Source organism: Nicotiana tomentosiformis, chromosome 11, assembly GCF_000390325.3.
Source record: "Nicotiana tomentosiformis chromosome 11, ASM39032v3, whole genome shotgun sequence".
NCBI lineage: Eukaryota > Viridiplantae > Streptophyta > Magnoliopsida > Solanales > Solanaceae > Nicotiana > Nicotiana tomentosiformis.
In genome coordinates this window covers 7,483,617-7,495,937 of record NC_090822.1, presented here as the reverse complement: position 1 = coordinate 7,495,937, position 12,321 = coordinate 7,483,617, and the positions used below count along the sequence as shown (strand labels likewise).

The following is a 12,321-nucleotide window of genomic DNA, read 5'->3' as shown; positions in this document are numbered from 1 at the left end:
GAGAGATTTGCCCCATTTGCACTTCTAAGTTTCGGATCGATGTGTTGTGTGAGGCAAGTTGGGCATCGAAATCGGCATTCTTCTCCATAATTTTGCTTAAACATGTTCTCAATACGACTCATTTCATTGTTGGATGAACTAGGACCATGGGAAGGATAAGGAGGCAGGTTGCTTGATTGCTGATACATCGAGAGCCTTTAAAAACCCGACCCCCGATTTTCTTGTTTGTGCCCTCCCCAATTGCCTTGGTTATTGTTTTTATGCCAATTCCCTTTATTATTTTCACCACTCCAATTTCCTTGATTGTTGTTGTTATTCCAATTACTTTGATTGTTTCCACCACTCCAATTACTTTGGTTGTGAGAATTCCAATTTTCTTGATTATTTTGAGGTCGCCATTATTGTTGGCTTGGGCCTTGGAAGTTATTTATTTGCCCTTGAAAGTTGTTCACATATTGGACCTCTTCTTCTTTGTCATTATAAGAGTCATCTTGATCAAACCCACTATCTTCTTGCACAAAATTATCCACTCTTTGTTGCACTTGTGGACCCTTTGTTCTCCATTTGTTCACCATAATGTTTACTCCCTCCATTGCATTGACTTGTCTCGGGTTTTGCACTTGTTGAAGTTGGGTCTTTGCCAATTGGTTCATGGTGGTGGTCAATTCAGCTATGGCTTTCCCATGGTCATGCAATTCTTTGTGAAGGTGAATCATATTTGGATCACCTTGTGGAACATTAGCCTGGGATTACCACGCCGATGAGGTATCCACCATCTCATCCAAAATATCACACGCCTCCGCATAAGGCGTAGTCATGAAGTTCCCACCGGCAAGTTGATTCACTATACATTGGTTGGTTGTATTGATCCCCCGATAAAAAGTTTGTTCAATCATATTTTTCATCATATCATTATTGGGACACTCTTTTACCATTGGTCTATACCGTTCCCATATCTCGGGTACTGGTTCATTGGGCTCTTGCTTGAATGCTAGAATTTCATCCCGAAGTATAGCCATGTTCCCGGGAGAGAAGTACTTAGAAATAAATTTCTTCGCTAATTCATCCCAAGTATGAATGGAATGGTTTGGCAAACATTCCAACCAATATAAGGCTTCCCCCATAGAGAAAAGGGAAAAAACCTTAGCCTCAAAGTATCCTCGGAGTCATTTGTTAGCTTACTCCCCCAACACATATCCACGAACCCCTTCAAATGTTTGTATGCATTTTGACCCGGAGCATAGGTGAAAAACCCTCGTTGCTCAAGAAAGGTGAGAATCATGTTGGTGATTTGAAAGTTGCGTGACCTAATACGGGGAGGGACTATTGCACTTGCATATCCTTCATTCGGAAACACCCGGTGTGGAGCCGCTCTTGGTGGAGGTGGGGGTGGAGTGGGCACATTGTCCTGAGGCACTCGGCCTCGTCTATTAGCTTGAGGTTCAAGAGGAACCTCATCCATCTGATCATCCTCAATGTCCACATCACCCAAAGCAATGTTTCTGACCTCGTTGTTTTCCATGGTTTCACCTACAATTTCTCAACACGTTAGTAACACAGAAGGAAAAGAATATATTCCAAAAACACACTCAAATATTTAGCTAACACCATTTTTAACTCCCCGGCAACGGCGCCAAAAATTGATCTCGTCCAAATTACACCTCAAAACAAGGATATGAAACGGTCGATTGTAATAATAGTAACCGAACAAAGAGTCGGGATTGAATCTACAGGGACTTTATATGGGAGCTAGGATTATATATTCTAGTACGCGAGTCTAAACTATCTTAATTTACACTTCCACAAATTGGTTTTGTTTCTATTTCTATTTTTAAAACTAAGATTGCAAAGTTAAGAAAGAAAACTAAGATAATTGTTTTGTTATTTTTCACGTTTGTAAAAAGCCTAGGGTTATGACCATCGCCTAGGTGTTCGCCTAATGGGATATAAACCTTAATGCTTTTTTCTGTTGATCGGGGTGTATTATAGCTATCAACTCTCAATTACCCACTCAGTACCTCTCGGTCAAGGAGTAGTTTTGCCCAATTTGGCTTTCTAAAGTCCAAATGGGTATCACACAAAATGGTTTATAAGAGCTCAAGTCGGGTTATTACTATCTCTAGGTTGAACCCTTTAATTAGGTTGATCAATCTCTCGATTTACCCAATTTCTTGTTAGCCAAGTTTTTCTAGACTAATTCTCTCTTTCTCAGGTAGAGACTAAGTCAATTAGGCATGAACTAATGTTTGGAACTATTAATTCTACAAATTAAAGCATGAACAAGGCTAAATAATAAACACCAAATCATAAACAAGCACTAAATTAGATACCCATAAGGTTTACACACTAGGGTTGGGTCACAAACCTAGTAAAAATCTACCTACTCATGCTTGCAATTGAAGAAATAGAAGAAATACTAATTAAACTCATATTGGAAAATCAAAATGATAAAATCTATGTTAAAATATCCCCTAATGTGGAAAATTACTAAAATAAGCAAAGAAAAATGGCTACAGGACTTGCTAATGTCAAATATTGACCTAATTTTGTGAAACCCGTTTATTTATACAAGGCTGGAAATTTAGGACAAAAATACCCTTCGGGAGGTTCTGCAGCCGCACAATTCCATGTGCGGTCCACAGAAGTCTTCATCTTTGCAGAAGCTGGGATTCTGCGGCGACACAATTCTCCACTACAGTCGCGATGCATTGTTTCTGCGGCCGCAACCTGGTCTTCTGCGGTCCGCATTTTTACTTCTGCAGCCGCAAGGCATTCCTGCGGCTGCACAATTATTGTGTTGTACACATTCTTGAGGGACTTGGACTTTGGAAATTTGCATACCCTCTGAAGTTAATCTCCAGTTCTTCATTTACGGCTGCACAATTCCTGTGTGGTCCGCAGTTTCCTAGGAAATTCTGTTGGGATTTGCTTCATTGTTTGCGGCCGCAGATGAAATTTTGCGGTACGCACTTTGCAAGCTATTGTGCCTTTTGTTGCCTTGTATTTGGATTACTCTTTTTTGAGTCGGATTTCATCTCGGGAGTCTGACGGGAACACAATTAAACACTTTTAAACTAAAATAAAAGCTAAAAGGCGCTAATAAGTAGTTAGAATCCCCACTTATCAAGTGTGAAAGGTACTTGGAGTATTTCTATGTTGTCACCGGGTCTGTAGTGTAAGGTCAGAAAGATAGAAGAGATAGCTTCGGATTCATAGAAAATCTTTCAGAGCGGGTATATCAGTTGGAGGTACCATTGAGTGCACGAGGAGGATATAAAATGGCTTATAGGTATATAGACGATTTGGTCTTATGGTTTGGGGTCCTTCGGGATGAGTGTTGATTGAGGTCCATTGTGTATTGGAAAAAGAGAGGTACTTATTCTAAAGGTAAGGAAATGATCGGTTCCTTCGGTGTGGTAAGGTTATATAGGTGTTCGTGGCTACACTTGCGGGCTTGACAACCTCTGTAATTTGGCAGTTTGATGGGATTCAATCATGATGGTTCGGTTATGTGTAAATGGGTCCCGAAGGTTATGATGGTCTCAGCCATGACTTGAGTTCTGTGTCTTTTGAGGTTATGTGGAGTTGGTTGTGTGTTGCAATTCTTCTTCTGGAATGAGTTAAGTGAAGGGGTTCTGTGTATTTTGCGGTTATAGGGAGTTGGTTGTGTGTTGCGATTTTTCTTCTGGAATGAGTTAAGTGAAGGGGTTCTGGATGATTAAGTGACTATTCCACTGGTAGTTCAATATTTATTATGGGATTCTCACACTCTCGTGTCATAGCATAATAGGTGCAGTTAGCGGTGTGAAAATTGGAATTTGAGGATCAAGGTTGCGGTCCAGTTTTGACAGGAATGTCACAAGCTCTAAAGAGCGGGGGAGAAATTTCAGATGTCCAAAGTATGCTGGCACTATTTTAGTGGCTCTTGAGAATGGAGTTATGTGGAAGAGGCATTGTTAATTGAATTGCGGATTCCTGATTTGCATTGCATAAATAGTATGATTGGTAGCCATGGATGTGCAGATTTTGCTACCTGGTACGGAAGGTCGTGGGAGTATCTCCCACGGGATGATCGTATAAGTGTGATGTGTCATTCATTTATGTGGTAGAGATTGATATCAGGTATGAAGATTCTGGTACTGTCGCTAATTGGAGAGTTTATGTCTGAGAGACACTATGTTCCTTGGTTGCAGACTATGCAAGTTTGTTCTTGATTTGACAGCTGATCGTATGTGTCATGAATAGGGTCGTTGTGGATCTTTGGAAGGATATTGGCCCATTATGGGATGATTTGAATTATCTTGAGATCAGTTGGTAGGCCTAGTGTGAATGTATATTCTACACCATATCAGATATGTTTATTCAACATAGAATTACTTATTGATGAGTCTTTGGGAGTAGTGGATGTTATTCCTGTTGTTGTCCAACTCATGTGTTATTTTCTTATGCCATGTGGGTTGTGAGATGGCTTGATTATTCATACGTGTGTTGTGACCCTATGTAGTTGTGGTAGTATATGAACGAGATGGCTCTCGAGATGTTGGTTGTTTGATGCACTTTAGTCGTGCTTGGCTTTTGTAGCGCATTACGCTATCCGTCTCACCAGAGTTGTGTTCATGCACTTGGCGTGCTGGTGGTCGATATTCGAGCAATTCGTGGGTATGAGTATTTTGGATCGATGGGTATTTCCTTATTGATTGCTATGTGTGGATCAGGTGGCACACCGCCACGGGTATGATGTGTAGATTGGGTTGCATGCCACAATAGTGAGATGTTGAGTACGGTTCCCTATACTTATTTCGTCTGTTTTGTTCCTTACCCTTGAGTTAGGATCATAACATTTGTCTGGTTGATTTGAATGTTATGTGGGCTGGGCAGTTCTTCACCAGAGTTTGCTTTTCGTTATTGGTCACATTCGAGTTGTATCTTGTTGGCGCATTGATGGCATCATAGGAGTTTTTAGACGGTGTTTGAGGTTGCTTATTTCCCGAGCAACTTGTACTAGGTAAGACGAGGTTGTTGGACTTGAAATCAGTGCAATCAGATGTATATAATATATGTATCACGACCCAATTCCCACTATAGGCCGTGATGGCGCCCAACATCGCCGTTAGACAAGCCAACAGTAAACTATCCATTTAATTGTTTTTTGTTTAAGTCATGAATTTTATTTAATAAAGAAACCAAGAATAAATGGTCATGGCGATATAAAGCATAAACTAAAATATAAGAGTGAATTAGTAAAATTTATAAGCCAAAACCATAAATATCTACTAGCAATTCTCAAAACCCGGTGTCACAAGTGCACGATCAATATAGTAGAATATACAAAATCCACTACAACTACTGTCTAAAATAAAATAGACATAAATAGTAAATACAAAAAAGAGGAGACTTCGGGTGCTGCAGAATGGAACATGGAAAGCAACTCACCACTAGACCTCTGAATAGTGTGGATATGTGCCTGATCGGATACCAGATTTACCTGCCTCAGCACCTGCACAATTTGTGCAGAAGCATAGCATGAGTACGTAAATAACGTGTACCCAGTAAGTATCTAGTCTAACCTCAAAGAAGTAGTGACGAGGGGCCGACATCGACACTTACTAGATATTAATAGATAAAGTAGTGACGAAATACAACAGTAATATTAGAATAAGAAGCATTAAATAAGAACTCCATCCGTTTCAATTTAGATGAGGTAATTTGACTCGACACAGAGTCGAAGAAAAAAGAGGGAGACTTTTGAAAATTATGGTCTTAAAAGCTATATTTTTCTTTTAAACAGTCACCATTGATCATTGATGTGCAAAAAGATACATATTGAGTTTGGCATCCCAAACTTTGTACATGATCATTGAGTTATGACTTTCACTATCACGACCTCAATTACCCTCCGTAGGACGTCGTGACGGCACCTAGTCTCTAAGACTAGGTAAGTCTAAGCAACATACGGAAGGGAATGAAACAATAATTTAAAAATCTCAAAACTCAACAACATATATAAAAGGGGAATCTCTACAGCTCAATGTGCATACAATAGCCCAAAATCTAATATAATACAAGTCACAAGCTCTATGACAATACCAAAATCATTCATATACAACTGTGTCTAGTAAATAAGGAAAATATAAAAAGGGATAGAAGGGGATTCCGAGGCCTGCAAACGCGGGTAGGTATATCTTGAAATCTCCAAATGCGAACTCAACTCGCTAGTGACGGGACTTATAGGATGTACCTGGATCTGCACAAAAAGATGTGCAGAATCGTAGCATGAATACACCACAATGGTACCCAGTAAGTATCAAGCCTAACCTCGGTAGAATAGTGACGAGGTCAGGTCAGGGCCCTACTAGAAAATAAATAAAAGACTGAAGAAATGTAGGCAGTGTAATGATGACAGTAATGACATTGAAACAACGAGTAGCATATCAAGGTTAGCTACACAGAACTAAAGGAAATAGTGCAACATGGAGAAAACTAATTAATAATATGCTAAGGAAACAACGATCAAAGACAAGTGCAAAATAATGGAGAAATGCCAACAAGAGTCACTACCGAGGTACCGCCTCGTAGTCTAAAATCACAAGAATAAATCACAATCTTACCTTATATCTCAGCGGGAGATTTTATATTTAGTTTTGAAAATCATTTTTCCTGAAATAGCATCCCGCGTTTTTGCCCACCTTATCACACCGCATGGCTTCTAGTAGTTCCCCTACTAGCCACGCCTATCAAGCCCACTTTATCTTACCGCATGCGTATCAACACCCAGACCTTATACCACCGCATACGTATCAATATCATAACGTATCACAAATCGTATCTTAAGTGCCCAATATAACAACTTTCTAGAGAAACCAAACAATAACAGAATTTCACAACAAGGAGTCCTCGATTCAACCACAATGTACACAAAGTCTCGACAATAACAACTAGAAGAATAACTGAATAGAATGATATTTCACAACTTAACACTTTGCCTCAATAGGAATCGTGACATTTTCAACTCAATACCAATTTCAACAATAAGATATTCCAAGAATAGCAATTTCAAGTAAAGAATTCAACAGTTAAATAACGAATACGGAATAAGGAAACAAGAACTTCAACTAAGCATGTAGAGCAATTAGCAAGTAAGAGATAAGACAAGTAGACATGTGAGATAAGACTAAAAATGATGACTATAACATATTAAGGCAACTCAATTAAGGCATGGAAATGGTCTACATAACTAAAACCGGAAATTTTCACATTTAGCATGTGTACACACTCGTCACCTTGTGTACACGGCTTTCACATATCATAAACAACACCAAACCTAAGGGGTAATTCCCCCACACATGGTTAGGCATAACACTTACCTCAAACCATGCTAAATCAATCCACTAGTAGACCTTTTCCTCGATTATTCAACTCCGAACGGCTCAAATCTAGGAAAAATAATTTCATACTATAAATATAATTATAGGAAACTAATTCAAACAATGAAATTACAATCTTTGCAAAGAATTAAAAAGTCACCCTAGATCCACACCTCAAAACCCGACCAAAATTATAATAGCCGAACACCCATTCGATATCGAGTCCAGCCATATAAGAATTACTCAAAACCGACCTCAATTCGCCTTTCAAAACTCAAATTTTAGTCTAAGAGGTTTCTACCATTTTTCTCCAATTTCCAACTCCAAAACACTAATTAATTGATCAAATTAACAATAGATTCTTGAAAAATTAACCAAAACCAAGTTAGGATTCCTTACCCTAACGATCTCTCTGAAAAACCCTCGAAACAGCGCCTCCCACCGAGCTCTCTAAGTTCAAAAATAAATTAAGAATCAAAACCCTCGAATTTCCCCTTTTCTGCCTAGGGAATCCGCTTCTGCTACCTTTTTATTGCTTCTGCGATATCGCACCTACGGAAAAACCATCGCAGGTGCAGATTCCACTTGAATCCAGAAGTTTCTCTTCTGAGGACCATGGAGACCGCACCTGCGAGCCCGCCCTAAGCCCCTCTGCCAAATTTTGCATCAGCGAAGTAAATGGCAGCGCCTGCGGAGGCGCACCAGCGCTTAGGTGTCCGCACCTGCGAGCCCAGCCCTGGGCTCTCCTTTTCGCATCTACGCACCACTATCCGCACATGCGGCCAATCTTTCTCCAGGTGCGATGACACCAGAAAGCTGGTAACTTCAGCAATTCACATAAGTCCAATTTCAATCCGGATTCAATCCGTTTCACACCTGGGGTCCCCGGGATCCCGTCTGAAAGTACCAACAAGCTCTAAGTTCCGTGATTTTAGTACGATTGCTTTAATCATACCTGGCTTAATTAATTATTTAATTATGTATCTTTTTAGAACCTATGTGTATTTTATCTTTTTCCGCTTTTAATTATAGCCTAATGGATTTATCTTTGAAGCGGATCACATGTGCATAAATTCGTTTTATTTTGTGCGCTAAAATCATGACACGCGTACGTATACACAATTAATCATGCTTTATTAATTATTAAGATTGTTTGGTCAAGGTCGCACGAACGCGTACCTTGATTTATTTTGAGAATCATAATTATGTCACGCGAACGTGTACATAATCATGATAATAAATTTAATATGTGCCTAAAGCACTCTAACGGTACTCATTATTCTTCCTAAACTTTAAAAATATTATAAGGTCATGAATTATGGAATTATTTGTGGAAAAAAATGTAATAAATTAGTTATGGAAAGGTGAGCTAGCCAAGAATATTTAACAATTCGGCCAACTAGAGCTCTTATGTGTATTAAACCACTAAGACTTAAATCATGCTTATCAGGGACAAAGATAAGTTTATTCATGCTCAAGGATTCACAACCATAATCACCAAGATAATGTATTAGTCAAGTATAAAATGAGAGATGGACCTTCAGGCAGTAAACTTTCTTCATTACATCAACGGACCTCTATAAGAGCTCGAATAGCACAGGTACTACAGCAACAATAGACTCACGATCGGAATCTCAACAGGAAACTTGAACCCGACCTCGACTTGAGTGGAAGATTTTGAATTTTAAACTCCTGCCCAACTGAACACTACCTTGAAAAAGTGATGTTTAGACAGATTTTCCAACCTGTTTCAATTGAGGTTTTGGCTAGGATTTTGGCTGAGTTTTGGAGGTTGTTTTGGGGTGGTTGTTGGCTGGAATCGGCTAGTTTAAGCTGTGATTTTGGATTGATTTCAGCAGGTTTTTGGCTGATTTTCACTGGGTAATTGGGGTTGTTTTTCAGCTCATTGTTGCTGATTTTGGGATTGTGTTTGAGCTGATTTTTGTGGTGGTTAAAGGTTAGCTTTTGGGTGAGGTTTTGGAGCTAGTTTTTCTGGGTTTTAGTGGTGGAAACATGGGCTGTTCGGGGTTGTCTTAGGGTATTAATGATGGTGGAAACATGGGTTTCATGGTGTTTTCATGGTAGTTTTAGGCTTGGATTTTGTGTGGTTGAAGAAGAAAGAGCCGCTACTTTTTTCCTTTTTTCCAGATCTCCTTTTCTCTGTTGTGTGTGTCCTTTTAATTGTATGAGTGAGTGGAAGATATATAGGTGTAGGTATAGGTATTAATTGGTGGCCAAGAAAATAAGAGTGTGTATGTGCATGTGAGTTTTGAGTGAGAGCATATGAGTTTGTTACAAAAGATATGGAAAAATCTTGTTAGGTGGCATTTTTGCATCGGTTCTTTTTCCCTTTTTTATTTATTAAAGATACTACACTAAAACTAAAAACTAGAAAATATAAGAAAATATTAAGGAAAAAGTTATAAAATTGTTAGTCTCACCAAAATTAGAAGAAAAAACATATTTTTGTGAATTTCTTTTCTTTTGCAAATTAAAACAAAGCTAGTAATTCAAAAATGTGAATATTTTGTGATTTTTAGTTTCCTAAGAAAAATCTATAAAAGGTAAAACAAAAGCTAAAATATATAAATTAAACTCAAAGAATATTTACATACTAAAAAATGATGAAAAATCCGATTATGGTAAAAAAATTAGGTGCTCACAGCAGGCTATGTATAAGCTGCTCCAGCTATCTCCAATACGAACTCTGCTAAAATATTTCTTGATTATCTGCAAAATAATATTAGAACTGGTTCAATATATTGAGGGTCTGGTCCCTTCAAACTTGTTGCAACAACTTGATTTCCAGAGCTCCCGGCAAATGATAGGAGGAAGATTCGTGGTGATGAATTTCGCAATTGGATTGGACGATTTTTTATTCCACCAACTCAAAAGAGTCATATTCAAACTGTTGATATTCCAACCAATACCCAAGGAGCCCGCAAACTTCCTCCATATATTCCTAGCAAGATCACCTTGACAGAATAGGTGATTAATATCCCTAAGCTCAGTTCGGCTACTAGCAGGGTTACAACAATAACATTGGGGGCTTAGAGTGATTCCAAGCCTAGCCATTCTCATGTCAGTGCAGAGCTTGTTACCAATCCACAAGAGAAAAGACAACTTGAATGGTACATCCTTTATCCATAAGTCGTTATAGAAAGGGTTATGGTCGTTCCTTCGCCTTATAGAATTCCAGGTAGAGCTGATGGTAAATTTTCCTTAGTTGGAAAGGCTCCAGTTAGATTTATCATAGCAATTGTTGTCTAACTCAATGTCTAAGGATAAAAGATGAGTTTTGGTGTCTTCATTGGGTTGAATTATGAGCGTGTTCCAGTTTCAGGTGTTGTGTTGAAGGATCTCATTCAATTTAATGTTAGGCAACGGAGCCTCTGAGGGAGTAATCATGTATAGGGGTCCCAAGGGGCACCAATTGTCAAACCAAAAGGATACATCTCCTTTTCCAATTTTCCAAACAATATTGAGCACCATTTCTTCTTTGATGTCACAGATGGCTTTCCAGTTTTGCGAGTTCCCTTTATTCCAGTTGGTAGTTATGGGATGCTTCAATTCACAGTATTTGGCAATCATGAAGGACCCCTAGAGAGAGTTAGTAGTTCCAAGATTTTACTACTATTTAGCTCTAAAACCTTTGAGAGTATTAGTGAGCCTCCTAAAATTATCACCACTTTCACTATGAGGGTAGCACAAGTTCTTCCTTGTATCCCAGTGATACTTTCCTCCACTATCTTGCCCTGACCAGAAGAATCTGGCCACGAATTTCTCTTTGAGCTCTAGAGTTTGTTTAGGTGGATTCACAAGAGCCAGTAGATGTATACGGAGATCCAAAAGAACATGTCTGATGAGGATGGTTGTTCCCCTAGAGGAGAGGAGTTTGGTATGCCACCCTCTGGTTCTACCAAAGACTTTGTTCACAATATCTGAATAAAATATAATCTTCTCTCTCCCTGTGGTGAGAGGAGATCCCAGATATTTAATGGGGAGCTTTTGGTATTTCGTGCCAATTATAGCCTTCATTCTATTAATATTGACCAAATTGGTCTTGGTGCTCATTGCAAAACAATTCTTGTTCTTATTGATGAGTTGTCCAGAGATCTTCTCATATTCAGTTAAGGTACTCAAAACTAATCTCATGCATATCTTGTTTCCATTACAGAATAGAATCGTGTCATCAGCAAAAAAAAAAAAATTAGTTAACTTTAGGATAGTTAGTATTCATATAAAAACTTTTGTAACCCACTCTATTATGAAGATTGTTCGTCATTTGAGAAAGAATTTCAGCACTTAAAATAAAAAGTGAAGGGGAGAGAGGGTATCCTTGTCTTAAGACCCTCTCGGATTGGAAGAAACCATTTCTTCTTCAATTAACCAGCACAGAATACCAATTATTGGAGATGTACTTGTGAATAATCTCAATCCACTGCTCACTGAAGCGCATCTTCTTTAAGATTATTCCAAGGAAAGTCCATGAGGCTTTGTCATAAGCTTTTGTCATATCAAGTTTCAAAACAACATCCCCATATATTGATTTGTTGATGTCACTGATAATCCCATGTGCAAGGAAGTTTCAAAACAACATCCCCATATATTGATTTGTTGATGTCACTGATAATCCCATGTGCAAGGAGAATGTTTTCTGAGATATCCCCGTAATGAAGTCATTTTGGTTCCTGGAAATGACCCTAGGTAATATACTGGAGAGCCTGGAGTTGAGGATTTTATAAATGACTTTGGAGGACACATTACAAAGGCTAATTGGACTGAGGTCTGAAAAACTTTGGGGGTGTTCAACTTTATGATTCATGACAATACATGTATGCGTATAGAATTTGGTAAGTGTGGAGCCTCTGAATACAACTTTGACAACATTATATACATCCTCAATGATAATGTCCCAACACTTGTTATAAAACGTCCCACTAAGTCCATTAGGGAG

General features: G+C 38.7%; 1 long non-coding RNA gene across 1 annotated transcript; it reads right to left on the bottom strand.

The window, feature by feature from the left end:
* Positions 1 to 5,963: 5,963 nt before the first annotated feature.
* On the bottom strand, positions 5,964 to 9,517 carry LOC104118831 (uncharacterized). The gene is made up of 2 exons (XR_691322.4): positions 8,903 to 9,517; positions 5,964 to 6,244 (listed from the first exon to the last, which is right to left on the bottom strand). It is a non-coding gene; the product is annotated as an uncharacterized lncRNA (long non-coding RNA).
* Positions 9,518 to 12,321: the final 2,804 nt, after the last annotated feature.